Below are 9455 nucleotides of genomic sequence, written 5' to 3'. Positions count from 1 at the left end.
TGTTTTGTAATCTGTTTTTTTTTTTTTTTTTAATTGGTGAATTCTTACAAATTCAAAAACACACAGCCCATGCTGGTTGATGTAACTTTCAACATGGTCACACGCCTCCGAGGAACTTCGGGAGCGTCCGACGACCCCATTATATTTTCCTGGTCCAGTCACACTCCCAGGCTCTGAGGGCGGTCCTGGAGTCATTCAGCTCCACTCAAACCTGGAACAACCGCTTCACTCTCAGCTGATTCCCTTGCTTCTTATCAAGAAATGGAAGCGGAGAGAAGGGTACCTCCTCCACCTCTAGGTCCCTGCACGCACCTGCGTCTTCATCCCCACCTGGACACGCTGTTCTCCCTCCGTGTCTGCAGCGGGAAGGTCCCCTCCTTCCTCTTGTAGACTGGGAGCCGCCCCTTCTCATCTCATCTATTCAAGGCCTCTTCTTTATTTATCCGCTCTCTCCTACATTGTCTATTTTCTCCTCTCTATGGGATCGTTCCCATCTGCTCATAAGCATGCTGAACTACCTCCCACTAACAAAAGAAAGAAAAATACAAAGAAGGAAATTAAAAAGAAAGAAAGAAAGCTTCCTTTGACCCCGTGCCTTTCTCCAGCCGCTACTTCATTTATCTCCTCCCCTTCTTATCAGAACTTTTCAAAAGGTGTCCCTGTCTTCTCAGCCCAAATTCTCCATCGAGTCTCCTTGAGTCGGGCACGCCCCCAGGCATTCTTAAACGCCCCGCCCCCATCAACTTTGTTTCCTCACACTTGGCCTCCAAGCAGTATTTGACAATCACTTGCTCACTATTTTTTTTTACTTGGCTAAGGAACCACTCGTCTGTCTTTTCTCCTACCTCACAGGACAGCTCCTTTTTGTCTCCCTTTAATGACTTTTATTCATTTCAACCTCCCCATGTTGCAGTGTCTCTGGCTCTGGGACCATCCAACACCCCTCCCCGAATCTACACTCAGTTCCTGGGGGATCTTGTGCAAGCCTGTGCCTTTATAGACCTATCTATGCAGAGGGCTTCCAAACTTCCATTCTCAGGTCTGACCTTCTCCCACAGCTTCTCCAAACCCACATATACAACCGCCTACTGTTCTCTCTACTTGGGGACATCCAATAAGGCGTTTGAAACACATCGTGGTCCAAACTGAACTCTTAAGTTTTGCTTCTCCCCCAGGCTCTCAAACTTGTTTCTGCTCCAAGACCTCTGCACTGGCTTGGAACTCTGTTTCCCCAGCTAGCCACATGGTTTACTTTCTCTCTTCTAGATTTTTGGGCAAATGTTACCTCCACTGAGATGCCTTCTCTGACTACTCTACCTAAAATGGCACCCATCAGTCTCTGCACAGGTATAGTCCTTTTTTATTTTATTTTATTTTATTTTATTTTTTATTTTATTTTATTTTTGCATAGCAAATGAACTGTGCCTGGCATTAAATTATGTTAGGTTTGTTTGTTTTTTTCATTTGTTTGTTTTACCTTCTGTCTCTCCTACTAGATTGCAAGTTCCTGGAAAGATCATTTTTTCTGTTTAGTTCATTTTTACCTTCACAATGTCTATGAATGGCCAGACATGAGGTAGGTGTTCAATACATGAATACATGAATTAGTGAATGCTAGAAAAATGAGGTACTGCAATGGAAAATTTTTATCTCACTGACTGCATTAATTCTAGTCCTGGCAAATAAATAGAAGGATGAGAGATGACAGATAGATAGATACATAGATCGATAGATGATAGATGAAAGATAGAAAATAGATAATGATGGATGCTAGATAATGATTGAGAGATAAGGTACAGGGAAAGGGAGGCAAGGAGAGAGGGGAAAAAGTAAAACTCGTCAAAAAATAAAGCCATGGTTTAGAATGAGGATTATTGTTCATTGCAACAAACTCTGGGTAAAGATGTACAAATAAAGATAAGGACCATGTTTGGGTTCTGCTACTTAATAATTACATGACTGTAGGCAAGGTGTTTTCTGATTCTTAGCATTTCATTGATAAAGTTGTGAGAAGAGGTACATAGAAGATATTTCTGTTATAAAATTCTGTGAGCTGCATCTCTAATTTACCGTGACATCATGCCTCCAAGGGAGGCAGTGTTGGAACATGATGACACGGATTTGAATATTAAGAATGGATACTTTTTTTCCAGACAATAAAAATAGAGATGGGCACCACGCACTGGCCATGTACTCTTTGTGCTAAGTATTGTCTTACGTGCTTTTGCATGCCGTGAGTCATTCAGTTGTCACAACCGTCGTGGGAGGTACGTATTTGTACCCCTGTGTAACACATAAGGAAACAGAGTTTGAGAACTTTGTGCGAGGACACACCACTAGAAATCCGCAGAGCTGGGACTCCAATCTAGAGCAGGAGACCTCCTGGATTTCAGTCTAAATTAAATGAGAGAGTGTAACAGAGAAAGAGAGATGCAGAGAGACTACCATATAGAGGATGAGAATCGGAGATAGAAACAGGGAAATTGAGAGGTATAAAGAAGACCGAGAAGAGACCAAGAGACAGATGAAGAGAAAAACAAGGCTAGCTAGTTCACAAGCATGCTAGCATGGCAATAGCTCTGTGGGCATTTGTTAAACTCTCTGGTTCTCTCTCTCTCTCTCTCTCTCTCATTCTCTACACACACATAATACTTATAATGAGGGAGTTCTGGAACTTCATTATTTTCTACTAGTTTCATCCTTGATAAAAGCTGTAGCCTTAATCAAACAAGCATTGATAATATAAGCCAGTGGCCGTTAAATTTCTGAATTTGGTACAAAATATATAATTTAATCCCGAGCCCACAAGTACTCTGTGGGAAGGTGGCCAATCCTGTCTTTCTCTGTTCTTCACATCTGGATGCTGACATAGTGGAATTTAGAAAAAAAAAAAAAAAAGAAAAATCATTTAAACAAATATCACAACTCTTTGAAAAGCATAAAACTTATGAGATGATAACATATTTACAAAGCAAATCTTTACTCATGATAAAAATTGTGTTTATTAAGCTGTTTCTATATATGCATTAATGTGGTTATTCTAATCTAGTATTGGTGATTGATATTTAAATTCTGGTTGCTTTCTCTTACTATAAGTAGATTGTTGGATTAATAATTAGATTCCCAATGGACATGATTCAGATTTCCATCTCTATATTTTTAGATCAAGAATGGCAACCTAAATGAACCTCAATTTCATCTTCTAAATAGGTAATTCACATTGAGGTAGCAGAGGGAAAATCTAGTGCTTGGAATTCATACCTAGACCAAGGCCATCTGGTTGCTTTTCGGTGTATGCTAGTTTCTGATTTGAGTGGTGCCCATTATATTTTATTTATAGGCCTTATTGGCAACATGCTTCCCAATTTATCCTTCCAAATATCCTCCCATAGTAGTGGGGAGAAAATAAAAATTTAATCGATTTACTTCATGGAAAAAACATGTGTTCTCTTGTGACCACAAGGTGGCACAATGGTGACCAAGAATATTCAACATCCTACTAGAACTGCAATTACCAGAAGCTTTTACATAATTGTTATTATTAATACTGTGTCTTATTATCATTACGATATTTCAGAAGATCCACATATCCACCTTAGCCTTCAGGGAAAAGAGAAAGTGCTTTTATCTATTTTTTATCATCTTCCTTCTGCCTGAAAAATCATTAATATTTTGCTTTTTCCCAAACCCCTACCCGAGGAAGGACAAGCAGGTGTGTAGATCCTTCATTTAATAATTGTCCAAAGCTTTAAACCAAAGAGCAATGGCTTAAATAATAAGTTACATATCTGGAGAAGGATAAACGAAACTTTATATTGTTTGATGTAGATGACGTTGTTCTCGATTTAGTTTTAGTCATCCTATGACCATTCTAATATTTATTTGTAATATAAGAATACAAAAGCCATTCTAGATACTTTAGTTCACAGCACAAAGTTCGAGTTTGTTATTTGCAAATTGCTCTTTCTCTGATCCAACACTAGACGTGATCTTGGGAAGGGTACCCAGGAGATTCTAATGTGCTGTCCACTTCTTTTATGATTGTTAGGTATTGAGATTAGACCATCCCTCCTCATGTTCATGGGAGTCAGAGATCACTAGAGTCTGGGAAGCAAGGTGCTGCAATCATAAACCGTGGTAGTTATTGGGAGGGTATAAAAGAGCAGCCACTTTTTCCCGACTGGAAACATAGCACGGGCCAGCCAGGTACAGTTGTTCAGTTGTTCACTGCATAAATCACCAATCTGAAGAAACACCTTTTAGTAGTAATACAAAAGGTTAGTAGCATCCTTCACTGAAAATTTTTTCCTCAACTTCCATAGATCAAGTGTTCTGACATTTCACACAATTCAATAGCATATTTGATGCCTTTGGTGAGTTTGTCATAAATTTAGGTGGGCCCCATGAGAATTCTAGTACTCCACTTTAGTTACCACATTTTTCATGCCTCTACCTGCTTCCTGCCATTGTAATGAAGAAGCAATATTTTACCTTTTTAAAAAAAAATCAGACTTGTATCATTTTTAAATTCCTTGAATTTTGCTGTTTAAAATAGATCTTATTTCAGAAAAAGACAGTAATGACAGACCTGAAAACTAAGTTCAACAAATATTATTGTAGCTGCATTGTTGATGTATTATCATGGGAAGTAAAAAGGCACATCACAGTTGCACATTAAAGAAGGATTTTATAGGGGTGCCTGGGTGGCTCAGTCACTTAGTCGGTTAAGGGTCCTGACTCTTGATTTCAGCTCAGGTCATGATCTCGGGGTTGTGAGATTGAGACCCGAGTCAGGCTCCGTGCTGGGTGTGAAGCCTGCTTGTCTCTCTCTCTCTCTCTCTCCCTCTGCCCCTCCCCCCACCAAAAAGAAGAATTTTATAAAAAGCAGAAAAATAACATGAAATAGACCTTTCCTATAAAATTCAGTTAGTACAGTAATCATAGAATAGGGAAGATTGCAGTAAATTACATACACTAATGAAGAAGAGCGTAAAAGCCAACAAGAAATAAAAAAAAGGGTCAGGGTGAGAAGTAGAGGGAGGGAAAATCATCACATTTGCAGGCTCCAAGGAATTATGGAAGAACATAAAGCAATGTCCCTGCCATAAGTGTTCAGAAACAGTGGACCAGAGAAGTTGAGTAATTCCCCGAAATCCCACCGCCCGAAATTAGTGGCGGTGCTGGGAGGAAGAAAGTGCTGCTATTACTGATACGTATGAAGGAAAACAGGGAATATTAGTTTTATTGAGCAAATCCCATGTATCAGATAGTTATGTATATGTTTGTATATATACACATATGTATGTATACGTGTGTGTGTGTGTGTGTGTGTGTGAGTGTGTGTCCTGGTACACACTTCACGATTGGTCCACAAGGTAAATACTATTATCTGCATTTATACTCATGCAGGAACAGAGGCTCAGTGACAATTAAGAAATTGCCCAAGTTCATATTGCTGGCAAGGGACACACCTGGAATTTGAACCCACTTCTGTCTGATTTCAAGTCCACGACCGTCGTACTACTGTAGGTCGTACCTTAGAGAACAAAAATTGTTTTTCCTTCATCCCAGAAGAGTTTGACACACTTCTCTTCTGGTACATGAAGCATGGCTCTCAGTCTTCTGGGTGCTTTGCTGAGTCATGGGGCCCCACACATCGTAAGCCAGCAAGGTTTTCCAAGTTCAGTTAGTCACAGCTTGACTGGGCTGTGATGGGTCATTTTTGGATAATGATCCTGCTTCTCCCAGAACCCCTTTAATTTGGTGGAACATATTGAGAAGTTTGAATATGATGCGTGATATTATGATATAAAGATCCTGGAAGATCTGCAGTCTGATTTTTCCCTGGGTTGGTACTATTCATGAAGCCTTCTGTGTAGATGAGTAGAGTAGTATTTTTATTCTCAAAGCACCATTTTACTCAATCCTGATGCCTCACACAATGGAGAGGAAGTGTGGTTTACGTAATCCAAAGTGGTTTTGGTAAGACAGGACACATACCATTTACATTTGGAGGGGAATAATTTATATTCTTTCTACTACATGCTCCTTTTAATACCTTTTGTTTCTTTTTTCTTCTTTTTTTTGGTGTGGGAAGGGGCTTGAGTCAATGTCAAGAGTCAAGGGATGTAAATTAATTAACAAAACCCTAAAAGAGATGAAGAGTTTGCCACTAGCCACCATAGCTTGCACTTTATTAGCCCTCATCATGTGCCAGATACTGTTGTGAGCATTTTACAAATGTTACTGCACTTAATCCTTGCAACAACTGTGAGGTGGGTTCTATTATTTTCCTCACTTCATAGCTGAGAAAACTGGGGCACGGAGAGATGAAGTAAATTGCCCAAAGTCACATAGCAAGAACATAGTAGAGATGAGATCTAAACCTAGGCAGTCTGGTTCTTAAGCCTGCACTCTTAATGACAGCTTAATACAGCAGGAAAAACTCTAGGGTAGGGAACTAAGAATCAGAAATGCTACCCAGGTTGTTCCAAATTGCACAGTTAATAAGATGACCAAACACTGTCAGCTCAGATCTATATAACTCTCTCAGGTTGGCCCCCTTTCCTTGTAGGTCCTGCCTCAAAAGCCACATTGTCCGTGTAAAGGATGAAAAATCCCACTCCACGTTGTGTTTGTTTATTCCCTAAGGCCAGCCCTGCTAGAGGACTAAAGGTTCCTGCTTCCAAGGCAAAAAGCTTGGTGACAGTGGATTAGTGCACAGCAGATTGCTCCACTCTGCCTTAGCATGGCCCTGGAAAGAGGAAGACTTTTTTAATGCAATCATTTTTGTTTACATCTTGGAGAAGATTATCCTCACTCATCGTGGCTCTTATGGGCTGTTTCTCACCTTTTTTTTTTTTTTTTCCCTTGCTCACTCTCCAGTCTCTCTAAATAACCAATGACCAATTAACAGTTCACATCGTGGCTCTTATGGGCTGTTTCTCACCTTTTTTTTTTTCCTTGCTCACTCTCCAGTCTCTCTAAATAACCAATGACCAATTAACAGTTCACATCGTGGCTCTTATGGGCTGTTTCTCACCTTTTTTTTTTCCTTGCTCACTCTCCAGTCTCTCTAAATAACCAGTGACCAATTAACAGTTCAGTTCAGAAGAAGCACTTCTAGAAAATAATGAGCTTCTATTTGACAAAGGGTCTTGGAATGATCGCTTTTCCCATTTCATGTTACAGAATGAAAATAGCTCAACCTCAGGCAGCATCAGAACTGCTCACTGTCTATTCAGAAAGAGCCCTGGGCATTGATAGTTATGTTTTTCTTTCTTTTTCTTTCTTTCTTTCTTTCTTTCTTTCTTTCTTTCTTTCTTTCTTTCTTTCTTTCTTTCTTTCTTTCTTTCTTTCTTTCTTTCTTTCTTTCTTTTTTAAAGATTTTATTTATTTATTTGAGAGAGAGAATGAGATAGAGCATGAGAGGGGGAGGGTCAGAGGGGGAAGCAGACTCCCTGGCTCAGCAGGGAGCCCGACGTGGGACTCGATTCTGGGACTCCAGGATCATGACCTGAGCCAAAGGCAGTCACTTAACCAACTGAGCCACCCAGGTGCCCAGTTATGTTTTCTCCTTTCTGCTGCCTCTCCTTGACTGTGTCTCTGTGGGCTGATAGCCTCTCTAAAGTTGGAGGTTTCCTTGTTCGTAAAATAGAATCTGATTAAATGAACTAATACCTCTCTGATGTCTGAAAGGTCTTTGGTTCTGGAATTGGCAGCTGGTAGGGGCTAGCTCTGCCCTTAACCCGCCCCCTTAAACAGCCCCCTGTAGCTAGCCCCCCTTTCCCACACAAACTGGTATCAGATAGAATCAATAAGTAGCAGAATAAATAATTGATCTCTAATATGTGCTTCTAATTCAAATAAAGAGCCTTCTTTACTCACAGTGCACAGTGCTTGTGGCTGACACATTTTATGTGGAAATTTGTCAGTTTCTGATAACCTGTAAAGACGTTTTCACGGGCTCTAAACCTCTTGGGGCTCTTTCTGTCTCAAGTTCAAGTTACTTAGATAGTGATTAAGGTTGTTTTATAGGCCCCTGTGGTAAATGATAGCATAGAGAAAAAGCATTCCTTGGCCGTGTAATTTAGCAGGACTTAATCTGTTTGGGTTTTCATCCACTGGGCTTGCTGAAAACTTTAAAATGACTAACCTGTTTCTCTGCAGCCTCCAGAGGCTCCAAAGTTTGCATCAAGGGCCTGAGTTCAGTGATTACCCAGCTCAGGTTGCCTTTTTTATTTAGAGGATCCTTCATCTCAGTCCAGCTGCTTTTTTCTTGGGACAACAGACTCTAGATACGGTATTCTTTTACTTTGCAGTATTTATAAAATAGCATAAATCAATGAGACCAAACAGCAAAAGGCAGTCGTTTACTTAACAGTTTATTTAAAAATTTTCCCCACTCGGTATTCAGCAACTAAGAATCTAGTGAACTTCACAACGCCCAGCTATGTCAACTGAAGTCTCCAGACTCTGTACAAAAGATCCCAAACCACAGGCGTGGCCCCTCCCGAAGAAAGGAGCACAGGGTGACCTGATGGGACAGATGGGGCTTGCCCTCAGCCAAATGTCATCACCCAATCACACAGTCCTAAGAGGACTGTGTTAAGTCGCTTTAGGAAAGTAGGCTCTGCGCAAGAGGAACTTGGGAATCCACTGCGTCCTAAGGTTTTTGTTACTGGAGGAAAGCTCCAAAGCAAGGCAGACAGATGACGGTTTCCCGGCAACACAATGATTTTGCCTTTTCAGGAAAATGGAAGCCTTGCCTGCTCTCTGTCCACAGAGTCATTGGAACGGAGTCTGTTACAAGCTTTCTCCTATCCCGGAGAAACTTCTCCAGAGAATTTGCCAAGCACCTCCCTAGGGCTGTTTATGTGTCTGTGTCATCATCCGTTCTCGCCTTCTGTATGTGGCACCCAAAGTCCTTTTTTTCCGGAATGTAGGTCAGGCTGCTTATTTAAAAATGAAAGGGAGAGAGCCAGAAAGGCCACGCCAAATTTGGAACTGAGGGAGGGCTTTGTGATTTATAGGGTACCCAGGGTGGATACGGGTGGTTTCTGGGAGTCCACAGTGGAAGTTTACCTTAAAAAAAAGAGAGAGAGAGAGAGAGAGAGAGAGAGAGAGGCTTATATACATGCCTTACAGAACACTCAGAAGAATCAATGCTTGTAATGAATGGAACTCATAGAATATTCTTTTTTTTTAAGATTTTATTTATTTATTTGACAGAGAGAGACAGCTCGAGAGGGAACACAAGCAGGGGGAGTGGGAGAGGGAGAAGCAGACTCCCTGCTGAGCAGGGAGCCCCCCACCGGGGCTCGATCCCAGGACCCTGGGATCACGACCTGAGCCGAAGGCAGACATTTAATGACCGAGCCATCCAGGTGCCCCAGAATATTCTAAACCAAGTAGAATTTAGTGCCTCATTATTTAGGCCCAGAGAATCTATTTCA

Source organism: Zalophus californianus, chromosome 16 (genome assembly GCF_009762305.2).
Source record: "Zalophus californianus isolate mZalCal1 chromosome 16, mZalCal1.pri.v2, whole genome shotgun sequence".
Lineage (NCBI taxonomy): Eukaryota > Metazoa > Chordata > Mammalia > Carnivora > Otariidae > Zalophus > Zalophus californianus.
Note: the sequence above shows the minus strand (reverse complement) of the source record.